Source organism: Hippocampus bargibanti, linkage group LG03 (genome assembly GCF_051943395.1).
Source record: "Hippocampus bargibanti isolate YZ-2025 linkage group LG03, ASM5194339v1, whole genome shotgun sequence".
Taxonomy (NCBI): Eukaryota; Metazoa; Chordata; class Actinopteri; order Syngnathiformes; family Syngnathidae; genus Hippocampus; species Hippocampus bargibanti.
In genome coordinates, this window is record NC_142736.1 from 24,443,020 (window position 1) to 24,459,555 (window position 16,536).

Here is a 16,536-nt window from a genome sequence, read left to right on the forward strand (position 1 = left end):
GAGCACCTCCAAACGCCACGCAGGAAGGTTGGAGCCGAAATATAAAAATGCAAATGGTGTGTTAACCAGTCGAGCACCTTGGCACCCTTTGGGATATTGCAAATGTTCTAATTATCTTGTATTATACCGATACACTAAAAACATGACATTCAAAGTACATACGTCTGTGTAAGCTCTCAGTCGTACAGGAGTGGTCCATCGATGAGAAGGTTTCTTCAGCCGTCATCTGTACAAAAGTGAAGGTTTCGGACGTTTCGCCTCCTATCCAAGAGGCTTCGTCAGCGAACTAAAGTTTGACTGGTCGTATCGGCCCCATTTATATATCCCTAATGTCCAGACCTGGTGGCGCCGGACACAGCTATGATAGGTCCCTACTCTCAGGTTGGGGGGGGCGCGGGACCCCCCCCTGTTGCCCCACTGATTGTTCCTACATTCCTGACTAACGATTGGCCTATTACACCCACTCCCCCCGGCATCACCTCATCAACATAACGACCCTCATCAGCATTGCGAAAGTTGCCTAACCTGTTTTGCCTGAGCAGGCTATTGTAGGAACGATCCAAATTGAACCTCACACCACCAGACCGGTTTAATGAAGGATTTTGTTGTTTTATAAGAATCGCCTCTTTTACCCCCCTTTCAAACCATCTATGTTCTTTCGCTAAGATTTTAACCTCATTGTCGTCAAATGAGTGGTTGCTAGCTTTTAGGTGCAAATGTACTGCCGATTGAGGCCCACTAGTATTATCCCTGCGATGTTGATAAAGTCTTTTTTTGAGAATTTGTTGAGTCTCCCCAATGTACTGCTCTTTACAATTTTCATTCTTACAATGTATGGAATAAACTACATTACTTTGTTTTTCATTTGGTAGCCTATCTTTTGCATGCACTAATTTTTGCCTTAACGTGTTTATCGGTTTGAAATAAGTAGGAATTTTATGTTGCCAAAGGACTCTTTGTAATTTTTCAGAAACTCCTGCAATGTACGGTACTGCTACTCCTCTCCTTTTAGAATCTTGAGAATTATTGGTTTCGTTCGCTATTCTTTCTTTCTGACATTTGTTGAATGACCACTGAGGGTACCCACAGTTAGTGAGTGCTCTCCTGATATGTTTTGACTCCTTTTCTCTACCTTCAGTGCTAGTTGGTATTAGTTTAGCCCTATGCTGGAGGGTTCTGATAACTCCTAGTTTATGTTGTAAAGGGTGGTTAGAGTCAAAAAGTAAGTATTGGTCAGTGTGCGTAGCCTTCCTAAAGACTTCTGTTTTTAGCGCTCTGTCCTCTTTTATAATTACTTTACAATCAAGAAGGCTAGTTGGTTCTCTTGAATGTCCTCACGAGTAAATTTAATGTTGAAGTCTACAGAGTTGAGATGATCTGTGAAGGATTGAATTTCTTGTTTCTTAATTATGACAAAAGTATCGTCCACATATCTAAACCAGTGTCACTTTACATCTGTCCCTACCCCAGCAGCAGTCTCAGTGGTGAGGACGAGGCTGCTGGCGGATGTTTCTCTGCATGAAAGAACCAAACTGAAACCGGATCACATCTGCCAATTATTAGAAATCTGCCTTAATACTACGTATTTTCAATTTCGGGAAAAATTTTATAAACAAATCCATGGTTGTGCTATGGCTCACCAGTTTCACCCATAGTGGCTAATCTTTACATGGAAGAGATGGAGAAACAGGCCCTCACATCCTTCCCAGGGACAAAACCTAGACACTGGTTTAGATATGTGGAGGATACTTTTGTCATAATTAAGAAACAAGAAATTCAATCCTTCACAGATCATCTCAACTCTGTAGACTTCAACATTAAATTTACTCGTGAGGACATTCAAGAGAACCAACTAGCCTTCTTGGATTGTAAAGTAATTATAAAAGAGGACAGAGCGCTAAAAACAGAAGTCTTTAGGAAGGCTACGCACACTGACCAATACTTACTTTTTGACTCTAACCACCCTTTACAACATAAACTAGGAGTTATCAGAACCCTCCAGCATAGGGCTAAACTAATACCAACTAGCACTGAAGGTAGAGAAAAGGAGTCAAAACATATCAGGAGAGCACTCACTAACTGTGGGTACCCTCAAAAGCGTCCTCAAAAAAAAATTTAAATCCATGACATCATATAAAAATACTACTTTAAATACTCCCTATGTTCATTTTTGTAATATTTACAGTGCTTCAAACACGAAATCAAAAATAAAAACTAAGTCCGAGAATATCCAAGGAAAGAAAGTCACAAAACAAGCACAAACCCATAACACTAGCACAAGCAAAACAATACAACAATACAGTCCAATACAGTGGCGGACCGTCAAGGCCTGCAAAGCCTTCTCTGTTGGGCGAAAAGTATCTGAATCACGGACTGATGTTAATTTTATTTTGTCCATGAATTCTTATTCAAAAATTCAACATTTTCTTTCAGCTTCCTTTCATTACTTTTGCCCTGTTGTGCTGCTTCCAGGTGTGTGTTTTTGTATTTAAGTACTAATCACATTTCAGCCATTATTTGTTACTAGGGTCAGAAATCTATCTGAACACCTTCACAATCAGTTCTGTGGGCCTTGTCGCATTAAATGTGGTGGCGATGACTCTGTTGCTTTAACTAATGTTTTTTGCTTTCACCAATCAGATTTCGAGTTGGTGATGCGCATGGGCAACATAAGAGTTTTTGCAAACTATGATTAGCTAGTCAATCATATAGTATCAAGAGCTAGTACCAGAGCTAGAATACTGTATCGTAGTGGCCTGCCTGTTGTGTGGAGGTGTTCAGGTAGATTTCTGACCCAAGTAACAAATAATGGCTGAAATGTGATTAGTACTTAAATACAAAAACACACACCTGGAAGCAGCACAACAGGGCAAAAGTAATGAAAGGAAGCTGAAAGAAAATTTCGAATTTTTGAATAAGAATTCATGGACAAAATATAATTCTAAGCAAATATACTATGTTGATTTAATAGCAGTTTTGTCAACACACAATGGCTGAAGTAGGAGAAGAAATGGATTTGGTTGGAGATTTACTGTTAAAGCCATTTTAATGATGGACCTTTCAAAAAAAAACACACTTTTTTCAGTCTGGATTGTTTCAGACGTAGCACTACTGAAGGCCTTGCGATTAAATCCACGGCCCGCCACTGGTACCATATAAAACTAAATAAATGATGTACAGTGTAGAAGCTAACTGACGAGCCAACAAAAAGACCTGGACAAGACCAAAACGGTTAAGGGAGCTGATTGCTTGACTCGGAGAACAGGAACAGGTGGGCACTAAACCTAACGAGCAAGACTAAAGCCCAAACAAATAACAACAAATAAACCGTCGCAGTGAATCAGTTCCTTGAAATGGCAAATGGTTTCAGTTCAGTGATGCCTCATAAATTCATACTTGGACTCCAGAAAAGTATATTGGACACCTGGCGACCATGTGTGTTCCGCAGGCCGAAGACGGATGTCCTGCTGGTGCATAGAAGCAGCAGGAGAAGCAGCGTGCGATGCGGTGCTTTATGCCTCCAGGTGGGGCCCAAGATTGGAGAAGTGATTGCCGGTTGATTGCTTTCAAGAGGTGGCTTGCTCAGCTGGTCTGAGGGCTTATGAACACATACACACATAGTCGGGAAAATGTGATTATGCCAACCCCCCCCTCAGATCCTTTCCAGGCGTACAATTAATCTAAGGTGTGGGCTCACTCGTTCTGTACATGCAATTGAACTCCATGACTGAAAAATAGATAGAAATGAATGAATGACTCAAAGAGATTCACACCGACAACTCCCACTGAAAAGGCCATCGTTTCAGCTCCTTCCCTCTAATCATTCACCCCCTAAACCACGGGTGTCAAACTATTTTTTTTTACTGCGGGCCACATTGTAGTTGTGAATTTGGGGAAGCCACTAGAATGTTTCATTTCCTCCACATATTACATACAGAACGCACATGAAATTAATGAATAACTCATTTTCAAATCTAAAGTCAAGAATACTGACTGTCATTGTGGTTTTCATACACACCCAAAGTTGTTTTACAATTACTGCTACTGCTCACGTAAGAAAAATGGTGCAAGGATTATTAGCACCAACTGGAAAGCCGTCATAAGGTTGTATTACCCCATTGGTCACTTTATTTCGTCTCGAGAATTCTTGCACATTGACGCAAAGCTATCATCGGGTTGTTACTATGGCACAATGGTTTCCTTACGTTACGAAAAGGCTTTCGATTCGTATAACTCATGATGTTGTTTCGTGGACTTGCTTATTATCACAATAATATAGTATATATACGTATATGTCTATATAGCGTACAAAACTGGAGACAAATTCCTTATGTGTTTGACGCACTTGGTCAATGAAGATGATTCTGCGGTATCTCGTAAACTGCTGTTGGGATCTTGATTGACTGAGAACTGGGAGACTTTTAACATGCAACATAAATCAAGGAGCGAGAGCGACAGCAACGGAACAGATTGGGAGAAGAAAGATTTTACATACTCGCGACCTTCATGGACAATCGACGTCACTTTTTTGTTTTTTAACTGACACCAGAAAAACGTTTCATAGCATCCAAAATACCCAAAACACGGAGTATGATATGTTTAGTCAAATGCAAAACACCAATAAAAATGACAAAGTGTCCAAAATCTGCAAAAAAATTGAGCTGCGAATTGGGCATTTTCAGAAAGTCCCGCCCCCAGTTCGTGACGTCATGCCAAGACGTCTTGCATTGCTGGAGAATCAAAACAATGGCTTCAGATTCGGAGAATATGCTTTCTTGTTACACATCCAGTTGTGAATATGATTCAAATACTCTCTGAAGAGGAAAGCATACTTTTTTGCAGTCGATTAAAGAATTTATTATTTATTGGAGGAAAATCTATCACCCAAAAAAAGAGGCACAAAATGGCGACCTCTAGTGGCCACTTCCGTTTCCACAGGCTGATAAATTCCTTATATGGCGCTTGGACGCCCTCTTCTGGCCTTCTGGTGGCTTTTGGGTGCAACACGAGGTCCCCAGACCAAACAAGTACAGCAAAATACATTGACGTGATGGAGGGATCGCTACAATGCGTCTTTTTTACGGTGAAGGGCGGTCCTTTAGTGACGTCACGTACGGACTTGTCACCAACTCAAAAACAAGACTTCCAGAATATTCAGCGCGAGTCTTAAAACGTAAAATATAGATATATGCGGTGGAATTTTTGTAAAATACGCTCAGTAGAAGTCATTTGAAGCCATTTTACAAATTATGAACACAACTTGTCCGGAGACGTCGGTTGTCCTTTAATGGTCCCACAATGGGGAAATTTGCATGGTGTCCATGGCTTTATTTTAGAAATATGTTCATGTCACTAAAAGGCTTCAGGCCTTGTCCCAGCCTGAAACCACCGAAGAGGTATACATTTTTCATAATTACCTTCACAAGCATTTTTTTGTTTTTTGTTTGAAGACATTTTAATCTGTGTAATAAAAGGCTGAGCCATAACTAGGTCACGTAGCTGTCTACTTGGGTGTTGTCTATGGCTGCTTTTTGGCATGAGACGTGTCAGGACTGCTGCCTCTTCTCCTTGAGCCATATCGACATCGACTGTCAAAGAGTCAGTCGCATCCAGCTCGTGTTCAAGCACACTTGCCTTCATTTGAGCGGTATTTTATATTCCTCTCAGACCTTCTTCACCGGCAATCTCGCATCTACCTCTGCTCTGTTCAGCTCGTCATTTGTCCGCTGGAAATCCGCACGCGGGGACCTCGTTTTGAAACCCTGTCCGGATCCCTTGGTGCATTCTCAAAGGATCAATAAATATTCATCATTGTTTGTCTATTGTCCTGCCATGTTTGCTCTTGTGCCCTTCTTCCCGCACCAAACCGTAACATGAAGTACATTGCATAGTCTGTACTTGTTGAATCAGTACTTTTACTTTTTATACACAATTAAATCAATGTAAAATGAACCCCTAAAATTGAGCTAATTTAAGTCAAGTATCTTTCGTCAATGGACTTCTTTTTCTGTGGAGGAGGTTTGCATCCCTGAAGTTCATTTAATAATAATAATAATAATAATAATAATAATAATAATAATAATAATAATAATAATAATAATAATAATAATAATAGATTTCATTTATAAGTACCTTTCAAAACTCTCAAGGACACTTTACAGTCAAAGGATTTTTTTTCTGCGGGTGAGCAGCGGCAGCCACACGCGCCAGCGTTCACTCAACCCAGAAGTAACAAAGTAAAACAAACAAACAAACAAACAAAAAACAACAAATAATAGTCTGATTTCCCAATTTCCCAGTATTCATGAATGTATCATCATTACATTTAGATATGTAATTTCAACTTGTCATAAAAAGTAGCAAAATTATTTTGGGAGGTAAGATGGAAACAAGCTGCTTCTCCAGGTCTGCATCTGTCTGAGTGCATCTGAAAATATTACCATATTTTCCGATGTATAAGACGCACCGGAGTACAAGGCGCACCCCCAATGAATGGTGTATTTTAATTGTTTTTATATATTTGTATCTATTTTATATAGTGCACCTTCAATGAATGAAAACCATCTTCCAAATACGTATAACATATAAAAGTTTTCCAAATATAAGGCACACTGCATTATAAGGCGATACAGTAGAGGTTGTTACGCACTACTTGTTCTTCTTTTTCTTTTCCTTTCGGCTTTTCCCTTCAAGGGGTTGCCACAGCGAATCAGTGTCCCCCATCTTCAAAAGTTTGATTGGAATGTTTGTTATACCCAACCTTTTACGTGGGATGCCCTTCCTGACACAACCCTCTGTATTTATCCGGGCTTGGGACCGCGGCACAAGAAAACACTGGCTTGTGTCCCCCTGTGGCTACAGAACAAGCAACTCGATGAACTGAATAAAGATGAAGATGCTCAGGAAAAGGCTCCCAAACACAAAATCGCCACAGCGACATTCAAGCAAAGCAAAACTATACTCACCATTTGATGACAACGCTCTGTTCTTACAGTGAAATGGGCATCTCTTTCCCTACATTTCATCACTAACAGACCTTCAAAGTCCTTTAAGATGCTTTATCTTCCAGTCACAGTATATATATATATATATCTAAATTATCTAAATTAACCTTTGAGGTTAAAATCTTCGCTCCCAACAATGGAGCCAAACTCTTGTAACATAATACATAGTATTTCCCATTTTGCACTAATTGTACAACTATTACTGAAGCGCAATAAGGCTGATTGGTCCCACTTTTCACAGCGTGAAATTAAAAAATAATTGAAAAAAATAAATGAAGGGAAATGGAGTCGCTGGCTGCTGACAGTAGTTACGACTCAATATTACTTCACATATAAGGCGTGCTGGCGTATCAGGCGCAGGGTCATCTTTTGAAGAAAATAAAGGCTTTTGGGTGCGCCTTATACACCGTAAAAAATGGTACACTGTCTGCGGGGGTAAAAAAAAAATAGATGAGGCGCAGACTGTGGGAGATTAAGGGTGTTCAAATTGTGCAATTTGGAATTTGCTTACAGTATTCAGAAAGTGTAATTGCAGTCCCAAATTCTGCAAAAAATGGGAACTTCTGTGGAAATTTTCGGTGATTGCAGGAAATACACTGAAAAGGTAACTGGGGAGAAAAAAACTCATACTACAATTTTGAAACAAGTATCAAATAAATTCTGTTCACTTTAAATTCAAATTTGATTGAAATTTTGATTGCTCTATGCACCCATTCTAGTCTTCTTCTTCTTTTTTTTTTTTTTTTTGCTTTACTTCACCAGATATCGTTTGCTCCTGCTGGCGCATTCGCAACCCGGATACAGACAGACAAATTCCAGTCGATTTTCCTTCAATGGAAACGGTCTAACCTTTTCAATTCAATACATTGAATGTCCCTTGAAAGGATTCTGGAATAGTTTTCTCCCTTCAGGTGAAAATACATGAATCTGCGGACGAGTCTTTTATGTGGCCTAATTAAAATGTCATTGACTTATTGCTGGCATCCATCAGCAACTGTGGGAAAACACAATATTGGGAATCCAGATCTAATGTGCTTGCGCCATCTGTTTGCTTTTGTTGCACTGCGTCACTTTCTATTTTGTCTCTTCATCATAATATCATTTATTTCTGGCACAAGGTCCAGCGCGCAGGCACAGACTCAGCCAAGCCAATAAAAGGAGTTTGGATCACAGATGTGAAATGCAAAGTTTGGTGGCGCTTGAATAGCCCAAGTCTGAAATTCACCCTTCGAAGAAAAGCGAGCCCCCAGAGGGCATACGCGCGTTCATACATATTTTATCGATATCAGGGGTTGTTGCGAATGTGGGTGAAAGAATGTGTTGAATATGATATTAGAATCTGGCAGAGGATAAAAGCAAACGGTAACCAGAATCAGATGAACGTTGTCCTGCTAATATGCGACAAAGGACATTGTCAAAGCGTCGCCAAGATACTCTCAATACCCTCAATGAAACTCTCAGAGCGCTCTTTTTGTTCGAGCCTCTAATTTTCAGCCTTTCATTTCCATTTATTACTTCTATTCATATCTGAATGGCAAACGTCTTATTTTATGTCTTTTTCTTTGGGTTATGGGTATTTATTCGAAAGATCCTAAATGAGAACATCATATTAATGTCCATCCCAACTAAGTTACAAGGAGTTGTTCCTTACATTGAAGCAACGTCTTTAACTCATTCACTGCCATTCCGAATTTATTCGGGAATGAAAATATGGTGTCGAGCGCCATTTCCAAATTGTTGGGGTTTTGGTTTTTTTTGCTGATAAAGCACTGGTCAGAACTCTAGCAATGTTTTTCCATACCACGAGGGGACAGCCTTTGCCTTTTGTACATCCACCCCCATTTTAACCTCAAATAACTCCAGACCCATATCATTTAGGAATTAACTATTTTTTTTCTGCTGAAAGAAGAGAGTCTAAGGTTTCTTACGCTGCATTAAATGTTTATGTAGTCCTAAACCTCAACATTCTCTGGGTCCTGCAATTGGAGTGAAAATGACAAAAACCCTGGCACTGGAGTGGACACATTTTTGCACGTCTAGCAGCGAGTGAGTTAATAGCAGACAGTACTGCACGATTGTAATCATGAACGACAGATGGATTGCAGACCCTAAAAAGTATATTCTCAGTCATGCAACAGCACAAGTAAACACATAACAGAGTGGCACTCTGTTATGTGTTTACAATTGCTGTGCGCAACCCGGTTCTAGCTGATGAATTTCAAATCCAGTCTTTAAAGTTTCATGCCATGATTGGATCCTTAATGCATGCAGAGTAGGGGTTGTACAGACGAGTTGATTTGACAACATATTCGACAGCGGGGGGTGTCTAACTCATTTTTGTCCGGCGGCCACATTGAAGTTACGGTTTCCTTTGTTGTTTTATAATTGCAAGTTTCAGGAAAAAAATAAAAATAAAAAATACATCCAAAGGTTATCAGTATGGGGAACTCTGCTTTGAAAATGACTGGCAGCGAATGAGTTTCTTGGTTATAAGAAGAAACACGGTGACACATATCAGGGTATTAATTCATTACATCTTAAGGCTTTGTAACAAGAAAGGAAGGTCAACATAATGACTATCATGGGCTGGTGTATTTCCCAAAAGCCAATTGGAACACAGTTTTTCAAGGCTGCTTGCAGCAAATACGACTGGTTTGTGGTCTTTATATACCACATTGCACTTTTGCTACTTCAGTGGTATATTTTTCTTTGCCGTGAACTTTGAGACATTAGCCAGACAGCACTTTCAGTTAATAAGTGTTCTGTTTCACAGTGGCTGCACTCGGGGAGCGTGAAACAGAAAATGGGATGCGATTTATGAAGCAGGCTACATGGTAACAAGTCAGCAATAAAATTTTAATGGAACTCTACAAACCGGACAAGATCTGTGGAAGCGGTGGCCCCGCGCATGTTCTTCTTTTCACCTTATCATTATCATCACTGGATAAAAACACATTTTGGCGTAATGGTTTAACCAATCACAGCCATAATTTGTTACCAAGGTCAGAAATCGACCTGGAAGTCTTCACAATCAGTTCTGCGGGCTTTGTCGCATAACACGTGTCGATCAAACTATTGCTCTAACCCAGAGGTCGGGAATCTTTTTGACTTAGAGAGCCATAAAAGTAAATTATTTATAAATGTCATGCACGCATGCACACACGCATGCAAAATGTCAGAATATCTTATTTAAAATAACTTTGTGATAACACTCACCATTAATATGAATATTTTGCGTTCCTCATGATTGGTAAAAAAAAAAAATCCAGTCAAGTGATCGAAATTAAAGTCAACTCGCTGGGTCCATAGCCGAAGCTACTTCTAGCTAGCCTTCACTCTGCTATAACTACAGCTGAAGTAACAAAGTGCTTAACATGAAGAGCTATTATATACATGAAATGAAGCTAAAATAAAAATACATGTTTTGTTAGCATTAAAAAAGTATGTTTGGGAGCAAGTCGTGGAGATATTGTTGAATCGAGATGTCACAAGTCCCCCCAGTCTACTTTTTGTCAGCAAACAACATTTGAACCAGCCTGAAAATGAAGACACACCAGATTTTATACCGAGCGCATGCGCACCCGCAACCCTTGTGGGGATAAACTGATCTGAAAATGAATGACAAATAAGCAACTTGAATCTTGAAAAAAGAAAAATGCAATTGAGTTTTAAAGTGGACCAAGCAAAAATCATCAAAGTCCACGAAACAACGCTATTTGAGCTTCAGACTTCAAAAGCTATTTCCCCTCAGGAAACCGTGAAAAGTGAAATTAAGAATAATAATATGCCGCAGGGGAAAATTGTAAACCTCGTAAAAATGTATTAAGTGAGTAGGCCATGCTTTTTAACTGGCATTTTAATGTTCAGGCTGTACGGTGACGCTGCGGTTAACCCGTCTGCCTCGCAGTGCTCAAAAATTTTTTTTTAACGGGTATTTTTGTCATTCCCACACGTTCCAAAGGCATGTACGTTAAGTTGATCAAAAACTAAATTAGCCATTGATGACCAGTGTGAATATACGATGTGCCCTTGTGAAAGTCAGTTGGCGGTACTTTCCTCCCGACTCTAGCTCCCCCCGTGACCCTAATCAGGATAAGTGGGACAGAAAACGAATGGAAGACGAGTTGGGAATTTCACCGTCAAAAAAGTCACAACTCATGTTAATTGCAAGATGTTCTCTCTTTTTTCCTCCCCTGCCGCGCTAAATCTTGTTTATTATTTTGCTTACCAACTTCACGTAATGAGTTGCTCCGAACCAATCAGAGAATACAAAATTGCTGTAATTCACCCAAAGGCCGCACGCTGGCTCAGTTGCTTGAGTTTGAGATGTGATTGGTTGAAAACAACAATAAGAAAGCAATTTTGTCTACTTGACATCAGTCAACAATCCCAACTCTGCAGGCCTTGACAAATGTACATACAGTGATACCTCAGTTTACGAACGCTTTAGCTCACGTACTTTTCGCCTCATTAACATTAAATTAGCAAGCATATAGTCTTGGCAGCGCGATGTTGGCTGGCGGACTAGTTTTAGGCGGATGAACACCAAACCACACGGTCGAACAGCGCCACGATGGCTGGCGGACTACTTTTTGTCACCCCCTTTCTTTGAGTGCAGACATGGTTTGTTATCGAGTGGAGTACTTTTGCGATTATGGGACCGAAAAAGACCCCGCCACAGGCTAGTGTTCAGCCAAAGAAGACACAAAAGAAAATTGCAGTCAAGCAGAAGAAGGAGATCATTGAAAAACACGAACGAGGTGTGCGTTTGTGTTACTGAGCGTCCCAGTGCTAGTATGCTAAGTCGACCATTGCTACATGTGGCTAAGGGTGTTTCTGTGTTGTCTAAGCAACGGTCTCAGGTAATAAAAGAGATTGAAAAACTTCTGTTGATTTGGATTAACGAAAAGCAGCTAGCAGGGGACAGTGTTAGTGAGGGCATTATCGCGAGAAGGCACGGCATATCAAGAGGCAACTACATCAATGACCATCACAAAGGTAAATAAAACAACTATTATACAATTATTATACATTATACAGTACAGTTTCATTAATTACAATACAATATCACATTTATTATACATAAAATAACATCTATTTTGTGTAGTTTTAAGGTTTATTTAACAGAAAAGTACGTTTTATGGGGACGTGGGAACGGATTATTCTCATTTTTAATGGTTTGTTATGGGAAATAAATGTTCGGCAGACGACCTTTTCGCCTCACACACACTCCCTGGGAACCAATTAAGTTTGTGAGCTGGGGTATCACTATACAGTACTTACATTTATAAGACCAAATTGATTGGAGAAAAAAAGGACTCATAAATAACAGGAAGACACACTATGAAATGAATTAACAAATATTTTCATCTAAGTTCAGCTTTTTGATCACATTTATGCCAGCAGAAAAAAACAGTCTGAAGGCCCTTAAGTGCACGCCACGAAATGTGGCGTGCACTTAAGGGCCTTCATATATATATATATATATATATATATATATATATATATATATATATATTTTTTTTTTTTCCTTCATCCTGTTTGTGAGTCATGTAGCGTCCTTTTCACATTCCAACAGACGCGCACTTGTTGTTCTTGGTTTGTTTGAAAGCCTTCAGCTGTTCGAAATGAGCACGATCAACGGCTAAATATAACAGCACTGGAACCCGAGGTGACATTTGGGTTTTTATGACGTACTGCTTGAGTATCTTCATCCTCACTTTCCATTACAGTGGATGTGAATTGAAACTTTATAAATGAAGCGTCTTTTAAATTGGAGCACTTGATCAGCTTGAGAAACTATCATTGTTTGTTATTAAGTTGCACTCGACCAACACATACGTGACTGGCAGATCATATAAGTTATCAGTTCTTATGTGGTAAATAATGTCTTTCTCCTTGATCTTCTGCTAGTTCCGTATTTCAAGGTTTTCATTTTCGGGCTCATTGATTCGGAATTTTTCATTGGCTACCGCATTAACATGTATTGTGTACGGTAATTCTAATTTGTCCCCACGGTGCAATACGTACAGTATAGAGTCTATACTATAGAATGAGGGTGGCTGTAATGAGGGCCTGTGGATCAGGCACGACTTTCTCATTTCCACCATTTTATGGACAAAGTAAAAACTTACTTCCCGCTAATGCTGTTTACTTCTTTGGAAGGTGTAGTTTATTGGAAATGTGTTTTTTGAAATGATTATAGTTTAATTTTTTCTCCCCCCCCCCCCCCCCCCCCCCCCCCGCCCCCGAATGCCTTGTAAATTCAACCTCTGGATTTGTTTATTGAGCGTTTTTTCCATCTCAGTTAAATGCCAGCACCAGATTACGATGATTAGTCGAATAATATATGAAGCCAAGAAAAAATATATTTCATGTCTTCAGATCAAATATAACACACACACACGCACGCAAAGTCTCACATTCACACACAAACACACACAGACACGCGAGACACACACACAGGCACACACACGCACATGCGCAAAGTCTCACATTCACACACAAACACACAATCACACACACACACACATGCAAAGTCACACATTTACACGCAAACACACAATCACACACACACACACAATCATATATACACACACACATGCAGTCACACATTTACACACAAACACACGCACACACAAAAACACACACACACACACACAGTCGCACATTCACACACACACACACACACACGCAAAGTCACACATTCACACAGAAACACACAATCACATGCACACACAAACACACACACACACACACAAACACGCGCAGTCACACATTCACACACACACAAAACCACAAGCGTACACACACACACAAAATCACAATAGTACACACACACACACACACACACAAAATCAAAAACCACACACAAACCTACACAATCACAATCATATACACACACGCAAAATCACGCATTCACACACAATCACACGCACACACAAAAACACACACACACACAACCACACACAGACGCAGTCGCACATTCACACACATACACACACATGCAAAGTCACACACTCACGCGCACATACACATTACCTTACACACGCAATCACACACACACACCAATTCTTTGATTTCATGTTCTGGTTATTCACATTTGTTGTTATCTCGTAACCTGGTGTTGCGTTATCGTGCCTCATTTAACCAGAACTAATGGGAGCTGAAATGTGAGGGGAAAAAAAACATTTACTCAAATGTGATTTGAATCTTTGTCGGTCGACTAGCTCAGACGCCAATTAAGATTATATCGACAGTGTATTCATTAGCGAGACGCTGAATTGGTGAAAATTGGGTGTGAGTGAGAATGACGGTGATGGAGATGATACAGAGAATGTGTGTTTATTAGGCATCGTGTTTATTTATTTTTTGTTCATTCGCCGCATGGGTTTATGACACTCCACAGATCTGTATAAATTGCAAAGTATTTTCGGAAAAAACACAGTCAAATTTGTTGAAACTGTCAGCATGACATGTCAGGAGGGCGTCATTAAAATGATCTGGGATGTAATTTTCCTCCCTGGCCCAGCTTGGCTCGAATTTGATTTTGGAGAACCCACAACGGCAAAGGGAAAACAAATCAGAGACGGAAGGCGTGCAAGGTGACTATCTTATATACTGCACCTATGCTGCTAACAAGATTTGGCACAAGTGATAAAGTGATAAGTGATAAAAGGATAGAAAAACAAGATATTCTAAGCATAGTGAAATAAAAATGTCAACTGTATACTGTAAATGAGCAAAACCAGTGCTGAATATATTCGGGAATTGAAAAGCATGACGTGGAGCGCCATTCCCAAATTTGTTCGGGTTGTCGTTTTTCTTGCTGGGACTACCGATAAAGCGCTGGTCAGCCCTCTGGCAATGTTTCCCCCTTCCACGAGGGGGCAGCATTTCGCTTTTTCCATTTTAGCGCTTGGCTAGAGCTTCAGCTGTTGGGGAAACGCTGTCTAACCCAATATGTATGTATTGCATTATAATTTGGACAGCCGCCCTCATTTCAAGTTCATATAACTCCAGACCCATATAATTTAGGAATTACCTCTTTTTCTGATGAAAAAAGATAGTCTCAGGGTTCTTGCGCTGAAATGAATGTTTATGTAGTCCTAAAACTCAATATTCTGTGGGTCCTAAAATTTGAGTGACAATGACAAAAACCCTGGCACTGGAGTGGACACAATTTTGCACGTCTGGCAGTGAATGACTTAAGATAAACACATTCCAAATCTACATCTATTCACAGTCTTGTTTCAGTCCTCACATAGTTATCTTCACATTTTAGAATGTTTTATTCCCCATAACACATCTTTTCAAACACAAAAATGTAAACATCGCTTTTTTTGTCTTCCTATCTTGCATGATTTTGCTCATGTGTCCAATTTTTCCTTTATGGAAAACTTACTGGTGGTCAAATCGTTCCAAGACGTGCAATTTACGCTCTTCGCAAGCAAGACCTGTTTTTCACATAGCACGCAGCGACTGACCTGCACCTACCACTACCGATGAAAAGTGTCAAACTCGAATCAACTGCAGTTGCTGACAGGAAACACCTCGTTAGGTAGAAATTTTGCAATGCTGCTCCAATGTTAATTTCCATGCCACAAGCAAAGCAATGTTATGCTACCAAAAATTGCAAAGCTTAAACGGTCATATGTCGACGGCCTCGGGTCTGACCAAATGAGACCCGAGACGATACAAGGAGAAAAAAAAACGAAGTGAATCACAACTTTGGGAAAAAAACTGTATGAGCATGACAGAAGTGACAACATACCGCATGCCTTCTCATCCCTTTTTGTATCGGCTGAGAGTCTGGTGGGAAAAATTGTGGTCTCTGCAACTACACGTTTCCTGTTTTGTATTAAAAATAATGCAATAAAAATACATTGAATTAGTGTTGCGGTTAACACATGGTCTGTTCCCATATGTCCGGTTCACGATCACACTGCTCTGATGACTTGATTTAAAAAAAATAAAATTGTGACCAACTAACACATGACGCATGTGTGAATGTATGAGAGGCCGCCTCATTTTCGTGGTTCCGCATTTTGCAAAGCAGAAGGGCGGATCATTATTGTGTTGTTTGCGTCTGTGTAAGCTCTCACTCATACAGGAGTGGTCCATCGATGAAAAGGTTTCTGCAGCCGTCATCTGTACTTCTTTGAAGGTGTCGGACGTTTCGCTTCATATCCAAGATGCTACTTCAGCGAACTAGTCTTATTGGTAGTATCGGCTCTATATGTATATATGCCTACTGCCCAGACCTGCCGGTGCCGGACGCTGCTATGATATCCTAAAACAATACCTAAAATCCTAAAATAATACCTACAATAGACTACATCACAGCTACTGAATCGGCTAGTAAAAATAAAATTTCGTATACAGAGGCAGATGATCTAAGCATTAAAATATCAGCCCTTCTCGATAGTGCCAAACCACCTCTGTACAACATAACAATAGAAGAGAGAAAGGCGCTAACTACTGTCCAAAAAGATAAAAATATTACTATTTTGCCAGCAGACAAGGGTAGGTG